The sequence below is a fragment of the Vipera berus genome (assembly GCF_964194415.1).
Source record: "Vipera berus genome assembly, chromosome: Z".
Taxonomy (NCBI): Eukaryota; Metazoa; Chordata; class Lepidosauria; order Squamata; family Viperidae; genus Vipera; species Vipera berus.
This window is the reverse complement of record NC_138205.1, coordinates 131,542,528-131,558,521: the sequence shown is the minus strand read 5'-3', so window position 1 is coordinate 131,558,521 and position 15,994 is coordinate 131,542,528. Positions and strand designations below refer to the sequence as shown.

General features: G+C 56.4%; 1 protein-coding gene across 1 annotated transcript in view; it reads left to right on the top strand.

Annotated features, from left to right (window-relative positions):
* Nucleotides 1-10,677: 10,677 nt before the first annotated feature.
* Nucleotides 10,678-15,994, top strand: part of DHX30 (DExH-box helicase 30) — a 38,587-nt gene continuing 33,270 nt past the window's right edge. The window contains exon 1 of the mRNA XM_081344887.1: nucleotides 10,678-10,837. The gene's annotated coding sequence lies outside the window, so the exon portion shown is untranslated. The remainder of the gene's footprint in view (nucleotides 10,838-15,994) is intronic.

Sequence of the window (15,994 nt, the reverse complement as noted above, 5' to 3'; positions counted from 1 at the left end):
CTTCTTTCAGAGAGTCGTTGAAGCCACTTGGAGGTTTATTTGTGTCCTCAGGGTCACCTGAGTGGCACAAATGGGTGTGGAGACTTCTTGGAACTGCTGAAAGGACCAGTCAACAACACACCCATTTGCGCCACTTGGGTGACCCTGAGGCCACTGATAAAATCTCCAAGTAGCCTCAATGGCCCTCAAAAAGAAGGCAAATGACCAGCTGTCTGCAAGTAGTATAAACCCTTCCATTCCCTACCATCCGGTCAGAGCTTTGTTTTTTTTTCCTTGAAGACGTTTCCCTTCTCATCCCAGAAGCGTCTTCAGCTCCGACCGGATGGTGGGGGAATGGGAGGATTTATGCTCCTTGCAGACAGCTGGTCATTTGCATTTTTAAGAGAGCCGTTGAGGCCACTTGGAGGTTTCTCTATGTCCTCAGGATCACCTGAGTGGTGCAAATGGGTGAGGAGCCTTCTTTGCTGCAGAATGTTTTCTGCCCTGGGTCCCGCCTGCAGCCCAGAAGGCTCCACACCCATTTGCATCACTCAGATAAACCTCCAAGGAGCCTCAACAACTGTTTAAAAGAATGCAAATGACCAGCTGTCTGCAAGAAGTAGAACTCCTTCCATTCCCTACCACCCAGTGAGAACTGAAGAAGCTTCTTGAGCGAGAAGTGAAACGTCTTCAAAGAAAAAAAACAAGAAAGTCCAGTTGCCTCGTGAAGAAAACCACCTTTGGGACAACCACGACCTGTAAGAATCTCCACCGACAAACATTCAAATCCAAATCCTGGATTTAAGCACTAAGCATATATTTCCAAGGAGGCTACAAATGGAATGAGCTCTTTCTGTCAAGCATCTAGGCCCTGCTCATTTAATGCCGGGTGACGCACAGGGAGTCCTTGACTTACAACCGTTCATTTAGCGACCGTTCAAAGCTGCAACAGCACTGGGGGGAAAAAGCGAATTAGGACCGTTTCTCAGAATTACATCCATTGCGGCATCCCCATGTGATCAAAAGTTCAGCCAACTGACCCCACCCACCCACCCCCGGTAACCCCCAGATGTCGGCGACAGACAAGTAGTCGTTAGAGAGGAAGAAGCTCGAGGAACCCTCAGCGTTATAGTCTGGGACGGCAGTGCAACCAGCCGTTGAGTCTCTCAAACAAAGCGGCGAAAAACTGAAGCCGCAGCCAGCGAACTTAAAAGAGAGACCGAGAGATGACCCCTACCGGAGACCGGAAGACCCGCTGGTGGGCAGAGAAATTGGGGAAGGCAACGGAAGCCGAGGATTCCTTATGGCATGATGTTGTCCACGTGATCCGAGGGATCAAGTGGAAGGCAAGATGACCGGTTGAGTGGGACGAGCTGATCGAGTGGAAGCTTCCAGTTGCTGCCTGCAGCCCATTGGCAGGTTAAAGATCGAGGGACTGATGTCACCGGGAGCTATGGCAGTGGTGACCGAGACTGGTGGAGAAACGAAGTCTGTGATCGACCCATCTGCTACCTTCCTGTAACCAATGGTGCCAACGAATGCCGAGACGGTTGGGTCGCCAGCCGGAGCCGAGGTAGCGAGCTCTGCCACCTTTGCCCCGGGGTAGCACCAAGCGATTTCCATAGGTTTATCATCGGCGTCCGCCAGGATACATGGTGGTAACAGACGAATGGACTCCCACACCCCCTCTGATATTCCATTTCGATGGGGATCCAGACGAGCTGGCTCACTTCCTGGCCCAGACGTTTGCATCACATGGAGCACTACAGGGGAAGGGGCCGCGGAGTTTCACACAACCCGGAAGGCGGTGCTGCCAGATGGTTAGTGTCCCTACACAACGGAGGAGCGCCAGAGCCGGGCTAGCTGGATGTGTTCACGCTGATTCTACGAGTGTGGTTGGGAGACCTCGTGGAGGCCTGAAGCGCAGAAGCCTGTATCCATGCCATCAAGCAAGGGGAAGCGGTCGGTGACAGAATACACTTGAGGGACCTGTCCGAGCGCACACTGGTGTCCTACGTCTGAGAAGGGGTGAACCGAGAACGACACCAAAACGGCATAACCCGAATGGGAGCCGCGCATCCTACAAGCATGGTTCTGAGTGGCCAGCGAAGCGGAGATCAACCCCATGCAAAAGAGCTAATCCCAGCAAGATGGTTGGATCCCGTAGTGGACAAAGAAGGCACAAACCCTCCCCCTCCGCCAGAGGACGGGAGCCTCGCTGGAACCAAGGAACATGTGGGAAGGAGGGCCATCGAGCAGCTGAGGGCCTCGCGCTGCATCCAACGTCTGCTCCTCCACCTGCCAGTCAAGCCAAAAGGAAGAGTTCCCCCCCCCCCGGCAAAGCTGAATAAAAAGACACTGGTACAGCAGCAGGTCAAGGAATTTATCCCCCCCCCAAAAATCCAGTGAGGAAGAGGGAACGCAGATCACCACTCGAATGGGTCACGGTTCCTACGAGACTGACAGCGAGGGGGAATACGACCCGAGTGGTACCGTCATCCTGATGATGGCCAGGGTCGTCAAAATTGCGGTGCCTTCCTTGGGGAGGCGAGGGGGATCATCACAGCGCTGCTGGATTCGGGGTGCACCCGGTGTACGCTCAGCCCCCAGACGGTGGAGGGACTGGGACTGGGAAAATTAAAATGACCCGTGGCGTTTTCCCAGTTGGACAGGTCTAGAGTGGGGGTGGGGGAGGCGGGGGTGCCAACTACCTGCCTGCCTGAGTTAGTAAGGGGCAAAGCAGGCACCCACCTGGAGAGGCTTAGATTGATTGTAGTCGCTGGGAGGAGTGAGCCCACGGTGCTAGGGCTAGCGCAGTGTACAAAGTGAAACCCCTCTGTGAGATGGGATGCCAACGGTCGACTATATTTGTATTTGTATATGTATTTGTGCATAGGGACGTGGTGGCTCAGTGGGTTAGGATGCTGAGCTTGTCGATCAGAAGGTCGGCAGTTTGGCGGGTCGAATCCCAAGTGCCGCGTAACAGAGTGAGCGCCTGTTACTCGTCCCAGCTTCTGCCAACCTAGCAGTTCGAAAGCACGTAAAAAATGCAAGTAGAAAAATAGGGACTGCTAAGGTGGGAAGGTAACAGCGTTCCGTGCGCCTTTGGCGTCTAGTCATGCCGGACACATGACCACGGAGACGTCCTCGGACAAGCGCTGGCTCTTCGGCTTTGAAACGGAGATGAGCACCGGCCCCTAGAGTTGTAAACGACTAGCACGCATATGCGGCGGAACCTTTACCTTTTATGTATTTGTGCAATACTCACACCCACACCCCCAAACAGATTACGTATCTATTTACATTCATATATGTGTGTTTTCTACCTGTGTATAAAACAAGCTAGCTATTGGAAGACAAGAACAACAGTCACAGGTGTGGGCACACATGGCTACACACAGCCACGTCTTTTATCTGACAGAGACCGAGGCAATTGCTAAAGGCGGCCACTTGTTTAAGGAAGCTCCTCTATCAACCGGCACGTAGCCCTCCCCCATGCATACCAGGCACTAAGGAATTGGGAAGAGGAACGACGTGCGCGATGCACAGAGCGCCTCATGGCATCAAAATCAAGACTGCACCAACACACAACCACCCTGCAATGTAGAACACAGGGAAGAAGAGCAACAACCATTTAGGGCCTCTGGTATGAGAACATGGGCAATGACTAGAGCTATGGCTACAACACACGGAACTATCAGCAATTCACTTTTGACAACAGGAGTGTACATAGAACAATATCGGACCTCTGAAAAGTATAAGCATGCATATGTACTCAGCCCATCCACTCAAAACACATCCAATCAGAACACAGCCCCCATTCAAAACACACTCCCACCCAATCAGAACACAGCTAACCCCCCACCTAATCAGAGCACACCTCCACCCACAGAACACCCCCCCTCTGGCAGTTTAAAAAAGAGGAACAAACAGCCACTACCACACACTTCTCCCAGAAGAATGAAGCTGAAGCCACCAGCCTGAGGATGACGGATGAGATTTACACACACACACACACACACACACACACACACACACACAGGGACGCGGTGGCTCAGTGGTTTAGGAGGCTGAGTTTGTCGATCATAAGGTCGGTAGTTTGGCGGGTCAAATCCCGAGTGCCGCGTAACAGAGTGAGCGCCTGTTACTCGTCCCAGCTTCTGCCAACTTAGCAGTTCGAAAGCACGTAAAAATGCAAGTAGGAAAATAGGGACCACTACAGTGGGAAGGTAACAGCGCTCAGCGGCCCCTGAGTTGGAAACGACTAGCATGAATGTGCGGGGGAACCTTTACCTTTATATATATATGCAATAAAGTCTTGTCTAAAAGGCCAACAATTCTAACAGGCTCTTACCTTCATCTTGACCCAATTCTACCAGCTGACTATGTTCACGCCAAGACACATTCCCACGTTCAACCTGGATGGGAAAAAGAGTTAAAATTAAGGGCGGATTTCGAATCAGAAGTCCCAGACAAAACAATCTAAGCATCCAAATCACTTGAGCAAAAATGAATAGAAGCGGTTCTCAATCTTGGGCCCAGCCAGGGATTTCTGGGAGTTGGAGTCAACATCAGAAAGTGGCCAAAGCTGAGAAATACAGGAAGCCCTCGACTTACGACTACAATTGTGTCCCACATTTCGGTTTCCCTAAGCAAAACATTTGTTCAGAGAATTTGACCCCCTTTTGTGACCTTTCTTGCCAGGGTTGTTAAGTGAATCCCAGCACTGGTGAAATTAGTACCATGGCTGTTAAATGAATCAGGCTTTCTTGCTTTGTTGGAAGGTCGCAAATTTTGATCACACGACCGGGAGGATGCTACGATGGCCACCGAGTATGAAAAACCGATGTTGAGGTCGGGTGAAAAAGGGTTGTGAAAGGCGAAAAATGGTCACTGAGTGTGAAAAACAGTCGCTGTAGGTGAAAAATGGTTGAGGGTGAGAAATGGTCGTTCAGTGTTAAAAATGGCCATTGTGTTAAAAATGGTCAATGATTGTGAAAAACAGCCGTTCAGGGTGAAAAATGGCATTGAGTGTGAAAAACGGTTGTTGAGGGAGAGAAACGGTCATACAGACTGAAAAAATGGTCATTAAGTGTGAAAACATTATTAAGGGTTAAAAAAACGGTCACTGAAAGTGAAAAATGTTCAGAGAGTGAAAAATGGTCATTCAGTGTGAAAAACGGCCATTGAGTAGGAAAAATGTTCGTTAAGCGTCAAAAAAGGCATTAAGAGTAAAAAATGGTGGTTGAGAGTTACAAACGGTCATTGAGGCTGTAAAACAGTCATTCAGTGAGAAAAACGGTCAAGGGAGAAAAATGGTCATAGAGACTGAAAAAACGGTCGTTAAGAATGAAAAACAGTACTTGAGGGTGAAAAATGGTTATTAAGGGTGAAAAATGACAGTTGAGGATGAAAAACCATCGCTGAGGTTGAAAAACATTTGTTCAGTGAGAAAAATGGCCACTGAGAGTTGAAAACAGTCGTTGAGGCTGAAAAAAGGCCCTTGAGTATGAAAAATGGTCATTAAGGGTGAAAAACGGCAGTCGAGGCAGTAAAATTTTGCCCAGGTTCGCCTGGTACAGCAGTTGCGACCCTACCTGGACCGAGATGCCCTATGCACAGTCACTCATGCACTCATGACCTCCCGTTTAGACTACTGCAACGCTCTCTACATGGGGCTGCCCTTGAGGACCACTCGGAGGCTTCAACTGGTGCAGAATGCGGCCGCGCGAGTTTATTTATTTTATTTATTTTTATTTTTATTACATTTATATCCCGCCCTTCTCCGAAGACTCAGGGCGGCTTACAACCGTTGTGACGGGGATTTCCCGATACTCCCATGTAACACCTCTACTCTGTGAGCTGCACTGGCTTCCGGTTGCCCTACGGGTGAGATTCAAGGTGCTGGTGATGACCTATAAAGCCCTAAATGGCTTGGGTCCGGGATATTTAAGGGAACACTTGCTGCCAGCATCAAGTTCCCTTCGTCCAGTGCGCTCGTAGAGGGAGGGTCTTCTCAGGGTGCCGCCGATAAAAGATTGCCGGCGGATAACACCCAGGGGGAGAGCCTTTTCTGTGGGTGCGCCTGCCCTCTGGAACCAGCTGCCCGTGGAGCTCAGAACTGCCCCTGACCTACGTTCATTCCGCCGAGACCTGAAGACTTGGCTCTTTGAGCTCTCTGACCCAGGCTGAGAATTTTAACTGGGGTTTTATTTTCAAGGATAATTTAATCTTTTATTTGTCTTTTAACTTGCATTTTGTATTGGTATGATTTTAAAATGCCCTGTAAACCGCCCTGAGTCCTCCGGGAAAGGGCGGTATATAAATCTAATAAATAAATAAATAAATAAATAAATAAATAAAATGCCGGTGGAGGTTAAAAAAATCGTCAAGTGTAAAAAAAGGTCCAGTGTGAAAAACTGCCATTAAGTGTAAAAAACAGCGGTTGAGGGTGAAAAACGGTCATTGAGGGTGAAAAACAGCAGTGGAGCCTAAAAAAAAGGGTCCCTAAGTGTGAAAAATGGTCATTAAGTGTGAAAAACAGCCATTGAGGTTGAAAAAGGGTCATTGAGGCTGAAAAACAGCCACAGAGTATAAAAAATGGTTGTTAAGTGTGAGAAACGGTCATTAAGGGTGAAAATGGCCATTCATTATACAAAATGGTCATTAAGGGTGAAAAATGCTCACTTAGTGAGGAAAATGGTCGTTCAGTGAGGAAAACAATCATTCAGTGAGAAAAATGGCCACTGACTTATGAGAAATGGTCACTAAGTGTGAAAAACAGTAGTTGGGGCTGAAAAATGGTTGTTCAAGGAGGAAAACGTTTGTTGAGGGACAAAAACGGTCGCTCCGTGAGGAAAATAATCATTAAGTGATTAAAACGGCCATTCAATAAGGAAAACAGTCGTTGAGGGTGAAAATTGGCCGTTCAGCGAGGAAAATGGTCGTCGAGGGAAAAAAATGCGAGGAAAACGGTCATTGAGGGAGAAAAATGGCCGTTTCGTTGAGTTCTGGGAAATGGTCGTTAAGTGTGAAAAATGGCCGTTGAGGGAGAAAAATGGTCGTTCAATGAGAAAAACATCGTCAGGGGAGGAAAAACAGCCTTTCAGCGAAGAAAACGGTCGTTAAGGAAAACGGTCGTTCGGCAAGGAAAACTGTCGAGGGAGAAAAACAGTTGTCGAACGAGGAAAACGGACATGAGGGAGAAAAATGGCCGTGCAGTGAGGAAAACAGTCACGGCGGCGGGGGGGGGTGGCGGGGATAAAAACGGTCGTTCAGTGAGGTCGACGGTCGTTGAGGGAGAAAAACGGGTCATTGAACGAGGAAAACAGTCGTTGAGGGAGAAAAAGGGCCGTTCAGTGAGAGAAAAATGGTTGTTGAACAAGGAAAACAGTCGCTGAGGGAGAAAAACGGTCGTTCGGCGAGGAAAACGGTCGTTAAGGGAGAAAAACGGCCGTTCAGTGAGGAAAAAAAAGGTTCGATGAGGAAAACGGTCGTTCGACGAGGAAAACCGTCATCGAGGGAGAAAAACAGTCGTCGAACAAGGAAAACGGACATGGAGGGAGAAAAATGGCCGTGCAGTGAGGAAAACGGTCACGGTGGCGGGGTGGCGAGAAAAACGGTCGTTCAGTGAGGTCGACGGTCGTTGAGGGAGAAAAACGGGTCGTTGAACGAGGAAAACAGTCGTTCAGGGAGAAAAACGGCCGCTGAGGGAGAAAAACGGTCGTTCGGCGAGGAAAACGGTCGCTGAGGGAGAAAAATGGCCGTTAAGCGGGAAAGACGGTCGCGGAGGGAGGGGGGGGAAAGAGCGGCCGCCCAAGCCACTCCCCCTCAGCGGCGAGGGGGGGCGACGAGGACTCCCCCTCCGGCGACGGTCGTAAGTGGAGGACTCCCTGCGGAGAAAATCTGACAGGCTTGAAAATCTCCTCAGAAATGGGTGGGAAAAATCCCTCCTCTTCCCTCCCACGCACCGTCCCGGCCAGGACTTTTTTTCGGGGGGGGAGGGAGAGGGAAGGGAAAGCAGACCCCGTCCAGAGCTCGACCTGACGGACTCATGCCTGCCAGGCCGCGGCTTCCTTCCACTTACCGGCCGCCGCCGCCGCTCCTCCTCCTCCTCGCTTTCCCCCCCTCCCACCTCGGCGCGGCTCCGCCCTCCGTCGGCGTGCTCCGTCGCCTAGCAGCGCGCCGGGCCCCTCCCCCCCCCGCTTTCCCGTCCGGGCGAACGTCGTGTCGCGCCGCGCGGCACGCCGGGAGTCGTAGTCCGGGCCGACTGTGGGGAGGAGGAGGAGGAAGAAGAAAGCTCGTCCGTTGACGTCAGCGCGCGCGGGCGTCAGACTCCCTGCGTCCAATGAGGGGAAAGCCGGGTCTTTTCCTTTTTGCGACGCGCCAGCGGGCGCCGCGACGCACGCCGGGACTACTGTGAATGTAGTGGGGGGGGGGGAACAAGGAAGCCGCTTCACTGTCCTCTCATTCCGCGCGGCAGGCCGGGAGTCGTAGTCCTGACCTGTGATTGGAGGTGGTGTGTGTGTGGGGGGGGGGAAAGCAACACCCCGGCTCCGCCCATACGCCAACGTCACTTGGCGCCGCGCGGCAGGCCGGGAGTCGTAGTCCTGACCTGTGATTGGAGGTGGTGTGTGTGGTGGGGGGGAAGAAAAAGCAACACCCCGGCTCCGCCCATACGCCAACGTCACTTGGCGCCGCGCGGCAGGCCGGGAGTCGTAGTCCTGACCTGTGATTGGAGGTGGTGTGTGTGTGTGGTGGAGGGGAAAAAACACACCGGCCCCGCCCATACACCGACGTCACTTGGCGCCGCGCGGCACGCCGGGAGTCGTAGTCCTGACCTGTGATTGGAGGTGGTGTGTGTGGTGGGGGGGAAGAAAAAGCAACACACCGGCCCCGCCCATTCGTCGACGTCACTTGGCGCCGCGCGGCAAGCCGGGAGTCGTAGTCCGGCTCTTCCCGCGATGGGTGGGGTTTAAAGCGGGACGCCGGCCCTGCCCTCCGCTCGCCCGACGTCCTGGCCTGCGGCGAGTCATGCCCGGCCTCCGTGGGAGCGAAAGCTTTCCCCCTCCACACGACGTCAGCGGGCGGGGGAGGGTTTTTGTGTATGTGTGTGTTTTTGTGTTTGTGTGTTTTCATATATATATATATATATATATATATATATATATATATATATATTGTGTGTTTTTTTTTTGTGTGTGTGTGTGTGTGTGTGTGTGTGTGTGAACCGCGAAGCACGCCGGGAACCGTAGTCCGGGGTTTGTTCAGAGGGGAGAAAACGAGGAGGCGGAGAAGGAAAAGCGACGCGCAGGCCCCGCCCTCCCTCGCCTGTCCTGCCTGACGCCGACGTTGGCTCGCGCGGGGCACGCCGGGAATCGTAGTCCGAAATTTGTTCAGAGAGGGGAGGAGGAGAAGGAGGAGGAGAAGGAAAAGCGACGCGCAGGCCTCGCCCCCCTCCCCTCCCCTCCCCCGCCAGCCCTGGCTGACGCCGACGTCGCGCGCGGGGCACGCCGGGAATCGTAGTCCGAGATCTGTTCAGAGGGGGGAGGAGGGAGAGGAGAAGGAAATGCGACGCGCAGGCCCCTCCCTCCCCCGCCCCGCCCGGCCTGCCTGACGCCGACGTCGGCTCGCGCGGGGCACGCCGGGAATCGTAGTCCGAGATTTGTTCAGAGGAGGAGAAGCAAAAGCGACGCGCAGGCCCCGCCCACCCGCCCTGACTGACGCCCACGTCGCGCGCGGGGCACGCCGGGAATCGTAGTCCGAGATTCGTTCAGTGAGGAGAAGAGGCGGAGGAGGAGGAGAAGGAAAAGCGACGCGCAGGCCCCGCCCTCCCTCCCTCCCTCCCTCCCCTCGCCCGCCCTGGCTGACGCCGACGTCGCGCGCGGGGCACGCCGGGAATCGTAGTCCGAGATCTGTTCAGAGGGGGAGGAGGGAGAGGAGAAGGAAATGCGACGCGCAGGCCCCTCCCTCCCCCGCCCCGCCCGGCCTGCCTGACGCCGACGTCGGCTCGCGCGGGGCACGCCGGGAATCGTAGTCCGAGATTTGTTCAGAGGAGGAGAAGCAAAAGCGACGCGCAGGCCCCGCCCACCCGCCCTGACTGACGCCCACGTCGCGCGCGGGGCACGCCGGGAATCGTAGTCCGAGATTCGTTCAGTGAGGAGAAGAGGCGGAGGAGGAGGAGAAGGAAAAGCGACGCGCAGGCCCCGCCCTCCCTCCCTCCCTCCCTCCCCTCGCCCGCCCTGGCTGACGCCGACGTCGCGCGCGGGGCACGCCGGGAATCGTAGTCCGAGATCTGTTCAGAGGGGGAGGAGGGAGAGGAGAAGGAAATGCGACGCGCAGGCCCCTCCCTCCCCCGCCCGGCCTGCCTGACGCCGACGTCGGCTCGCGCGGGGCACGCCGGGAATCGTAGTCCGAGATTTGTTCAGAGGAGGAGGAGGAGGAGAAGCAAAAGCGACGCGCAGGCCCCGCCCACCCGCCCTGACTGACGCCCACGTCGCGCGCGGCGCACGCCGGGAATCGTAGTCCGAGATTCGTTCAGAGAGGGGAAGAGGCGGACGAGGAGGAGAAGGAAAAGCGACGCGCAGGCCCCGCCCTCCCTCCCTCCCTCCCTCCCTCCCGCCCTGCCTGACGCCGACGTCGGCGCGCGCGCGGTGGGCCTCGCGCGGGGCACGCCGGGAATCGTAGTCCCGGCCTCCGGCGAGGGGGAAGGACCAAAGCCGCGCACCGGCCGGCCAGCCAGCCAGCCCGACGCTCCTCCGCCGCTCGCCGCCTCCGCTCGCCCGGCGCCTGGCTGGCTACAGAGCCGCGGTGGTGGGGAGGGGTGGAAAAAGCCGGTCGGCGGGCGAGACCTTTCCGGGTAGGCCGCAGACGCCGCCATTGTCTGTCTGGGGGATGTGAGGGGAGGGGGGAGGGAGCCTCCGACCTCCCCCCCCTCGCCTTAAAGGTGGGGGGAGGGGGTGACTGGGGAGAGGAGGGGGGTCTCTAAAATTGGGGGGGCTAACCGGAAGTGGAATCGTTTGGGGAGGGGGTCTGCTTTCCAAAAAAAAAGGGGGGGTTTGCCAAAGTGGGGGAGGGGCGGCATTGGAGGAATGGGTCTGGGGGCTCAAGCCGGGTCTGTGTGTGTGTTTGTGATATTGGGGTGGGGGGGCTAACTGGGAGAGGAAGGGGTCCCAGACATGATTTTGGGGAGGGGTCTCTCCTCTGGATCCTGTCTTTCTTTTGAGGGGAGGGGCCTGCTGCTCTTTCTGTCGGGGGGGGGTCGTCCTTGCAGGATTTAGGAAGGGGGGGTCTGATATTGGGTGGGTGGGGGGCTATCTGAAGAGAGGAAGGGGTCCCAGACATGATTTTGGGGAGGGGTCTCTCTCCTCTGGATCCTGTCTTTCTTTTGAGGGGAGGGGGCTGCTGCTCTTTCTGGCAGGGGCGGGTTTGCAGGCTGAGGGAGGGGGTCTCTGTGTGTGGGGGGGTCTGATATGGGGTGGAGGGGGCTATCTGAGAGAGGAAGGGGTCCCAGACATGATTTTGGGGAGGGGTCTCTCCTCTGGATCCTGTCTTTCTTTTGAGGGGAGGGGCCTGCTGCTCTTTCTGTCGGGGGGGGGTCGTCCTTGCAGGATTTAGGAAGGGGGGGTCTGATATTGGGTGGGTGGGGGGCTATCTGAAGAGAGGAAGGGGTCCCAGACATGATTTTGGGGAGGGGTCTCTCTCCTCTGGATCCTGTCTTTCTTTTGAGGGGAGGGGGCTGCTGCTCTTTCTGGCAGGGGCGGGTTTGCAGGCTGAGGGAGGGGGTCTCTGTGTGTGGGGGGGTCTGATATGGGGTGGAGGGGGCTATCTGAGAGAGGAAGGGGTCCCAGACATGATTTTGGGGAGGGGTCTGGCCTCTGGATCCTGTCTTTCTTTTGAGGGGAGGGGGCTGCTACTCTTTTTGGGGGGGGTCTCTCTGTGTGTGGGGTGAGGGGTCTGATATGGGGTAGGGGGGCTATCTGGGAGAGGAATAAATAGGGGAGGGGTCTGGCCTCTGGATCCTGTCTTTCTTTTGAGGGGAGGGGGCTGCTGCTCTTTCGAGGTCGGGGGTCTTTGCAGGCTTAGGAAGGGGGGGTCTGATATGGGGTGGAGGGGCTACCTGGGAGAGGAATAAATAGGGGAGGGGTCTGGCCTCTGGACCCTGTCTTTCTTTTGAGGGGAGGGGGCTGCTGCTCTTTCTGGGAGGGGGGGCATCTTTGCAGGCTGAGGGAGGGGGTCTCCCTGTGTGTGGGGGGGTCTGATATGGGGTGGGGGGGGCTAACTGGGAGAGGAAGGGGTCCCAGACATGATTTTGGGGCAGGGGTCTTTCCTCTGGATCCTGTCTTTCTTTTGAGGGGAGGGGGCTGCTGCTCTTTCTGGCAGGGGCGGGTTTGCAGGCTGAGGGAGGGGGTCTCTGTGTGTGGGGGGGTCTGATATGGGGTGGGGGGGGCTAACTGGGAGAGGAAGGGGTCCCAGACATGATTTTGGGGAGGGGTCTCTCCTCTGGATCCTGTCTTTCTTTTGAGGGGAGGGGGCTGCTGCTCTTTCTGTCGGGGGGGGGTCGTCCTTGCAGGATTTAGGAAGGGGGGGTCTGATATTGGGTGGGTGGGGGGCTATCTGAAGAGAGGAAGGGGTCCCAGACATGATTTTGGGGAGGGGTCTCTCTCCTCTGGATCCTGTCTTTCTTTTGAGGGGAGGGGGCTGCTGCTCTTTCTGGCAGGGGCGGGTTTGCAGGCTGAGGGAGGGGGTCTCTGTGTGTGGGGGGGTCTGATATGGGGTGGAGGGGGCTATCTGAGAGAGGAAGGGGTCCCAGACATGATTTTGGGGAGGGGTCTGGCCTCTGGATCCTGTCTTTCTTTTGAGGGGAGGGGGCTGCTACTCTTTTTGGGGGGGGTCTCTCTGTGTGTGGGGTGAGGGGTCTGATATGGGGTAGGGGGGCTATCTGGGAGAGGAATAAATAGGGGAGGGGTCTGGCCTCTGGATCCTGTCTTTCTTTTGAGGGGAGGGGGCTGCTGCTCTTTCGAGGTCGGGGGTCTTTGCAGGCTTAGGAAGGGGGGGTCTGATATGGGGTGGAGGGGCTACCTGGGAGAGGAATAAATAGGGGAGGGGTCTGGCCTCTGGACCCTGTCTTTCTTTTGAGGGGAGGGGGCTGCTGCTCTTTCTGGGAGGGGGGGCATCTTTGCAGGCTGAGGGAGGGGGTCTCCCTGTGTGTGGGGGGGTCTGATATGGGGTGGGGGGGGCTAACTGGGAGAGGAAGGGGTCCCAGACATGATTTTGGGGCAGGGGTCTTTCCTCTGGATCCTGTCTTTCTTTTGAGGGGAGGGGGCTGCTGCTCTTTCTGGCAGGGGCGGGTTTGCAGGCTGAGGGAGGGGGTCTCTGTGTGTGGGGGGGTCTGATATGGGGTGGGGGGGGCTAACTGGGAGAGGAAGGGGTCCCAGACATGATTTTGGGGCAGGGGTCTTTCCTCTGGATCCTGTCTTTCTTTTGAGGGGAGGGGGCTGCTGCTCTTTCTGGCAGGGGCGGGTTTGCAGGCTGAGGGAGGGGGTCTCTGTGTGTGGGGGGGTCTGATATGGGGTGGAGGGGGCTATCTGAGAGAGGAAGGGGTCCCAGACATGATTTTGGGGAGGGGTCTGGCCTCTGGATCCTGTCTTTCTTTTGAGGGGAGGGGGCTGCTACTCTTTTTGGGGGGGGTCTCTCTGTGTGTGGGGTGAGGGGTCTGATATGGGGTAGGGGGGCTATCTGGGAGAGGAATAAATAGGGGAGGGGTCTGGCCTCTGGATCCTGTCTTTCTTTTGAGGGGAGGGGGCTGCTGCTCTTTCGAGGTCGGGGGTCTTTGCAGGCTTAGGAAGGGGGGGTCTGATATGGGGTGGAGGGGCTACCTGGGAGAGGAATAAATAGGGGAGGGGTCTGGCCTCTGGACCCTGTCTTTCTTTTGAGGGGAGGGGGCTGCTGCTCTTTCTGGGAGGGGGGGCATCTTTGCAGGCTGAGGGAGGGGGTCTCCCTGTGTGTGGGGGGGTCTGATATGGGGTGGGGGGGGCTAACTGGGAGAGGAAGGGGTCCCAGACATGATTTTGGGGCAGGGGTCTTTCCTCTGGATCCTGTCTTTCTTTTGAGGGGAGGGGGCTGCTGCTCTTTCTGGCAGGGGCGGGTTTGCAGGCTGAGGGAGGGGGTCTCTGTGTGTGGGGGGGTCTGATATGGGGTGGGGGGGGCTAACTGGGAGAGGAAGGGGTCCCAGACATGATTTTGGGGCAGGGGTCTTTCCTCTGGATCCTGTCTTTCTTTTGAGGGGAGGGGGCTGCTGCTCTTTCTGGCAGGGGCGGGTTTGCAGGCTGAGGGAGGGGGTCTCTGTGTGTGGGGGGGTCTGATATGGGGTGGAGGGGGCTATCTGAGAGAGGAAGGGGTCCCAGACATGATTTTGGGGAGGGGTCTGGCCTCTGGATCCTGTCTTTCTTTTGAGGGGAGGGGGCTGCTACTCTTTTTGGGGGGGGTCTCTCTGTGTGTGGGGTGAGGGGTCTGATATGGGGTAGGGGGGCTATCTGGGAGAGGAATAAATAGGGGAGGGGTCTGGCCTCTGGATCCTGTCTTTCTTTTGAGGGGAGGGGGCTGCTGCTCTTTCGAGGTCGGGGGTCTTTGCAGGCTTAGGAAGGGGGGGTCTGATATGGGGTGGAGGGGCTACCTGGGAGAGGAATAAATAGGGGAGGGGTCTGGCCTCTGGACCCTGTCTTTCTTTTGAGGGGAGGGGGCTGCTGCTCTTTCTGGGAGGGGGGGCATCTTTGCAGGCTGAGGGAGGGGGTCTCCCTGTGTGTGGGGGGGTCTGATATGGGGTGGGGGGGGCTAACTGGGAGAGGAAGGGGTCCCAGACATGATTTTGGGGCAGGGGTCTTTCCTCTGGATCCTGTCTTTCTTTTGAGGGGAGGGGGCTGCTGCTCTTTCTGGGAGGGGCGGGTTTGCAGGCTGAGGGAGGGGGTCTCTGTGTGTGGGGGGGTCTGATATGGGGTGGGGGGGGCTAACTGGGAGAGGAAGGGGTCCCAGACATGATTTTGGGGAGGGGTCTCTCCTCTGGATCCTGTCTTTCTTTTGAGGGGAGGGGGCTGCTGCTCTTTCTGGCAGGGGGGGGTCGTCTTTGCATGATTTAGGAAGGGGGGGTGTCTGATATTGGGTGGGTGGGGGGCTATCTGAGAGAGGAATAAATGGGGGAGGGGTCTTTCCTCTGGATCCTGTCTTTCTTTGGAGGGGAGGGGGCTGCTGCTCTTTCTGGCAGGGGGGGTCGTCTTTGCAGGCTTAGGAAGGGGGGTGTCTGATATTGGGTGGGTGGGGGGCTATCTGAGAGAGGAAGGGGTCCCAGACATGATTTTGGGGAGGGGTCTTTCCTCTGGATCCTGTCTTTCTTTGGAGGGGAGGGGGCTGCTACTCTTTTTTGGCGGGGAGGGGTCTTTGCAGGCGGAGGGAGGGGGGAGGCTTTTGATATTGGGTGTGTGTGTGGGGAGCTAGCTGAGAGATGAAAGGGGGGTGGTCCCAGAAACGATTGGGGGGGGGCGAGGGGATTGCCAATGGGTGGTGGGGGGGTCCTTTGAGGAATGGGTCTGGGGGCTGAGCAGGGGGAGGAGCCTGATATGGGGGGTGTGGGGGGGTCCTAACCGGTCCCAGAAACGATTCGAGGCGGGGGCCGCGGCGGGCGTGTACCCGGCTTTCTTTTGAGAGGGTGGGGGGGGCTTTTCAGGGGGGGGGGTCTGTCTGGGAGAGGAGGGGAGGGCCGTCTGATATCGGGTGGGGGGGCGCTTTCGCCGGAAGATCGAACATCTTTGATTTGAGGGGGGGGGCCACCCCGTGCGGTCTGGCTTCCGGATCTCGTCTTATTTGGGGATACGGCTGGGGGGGGCTTCTATTTTTTTTTCCCGGTGGGGGGGGAGGGGCCCTGAAATTGGGTGGGTGGGATTAAATGAATTTTTTTTTGGAGGGGGGGGCTTCAGGAGAGAGCTAAGGAAGGAAGGAACGGGGGGACGGGCTGGCTGAAAGA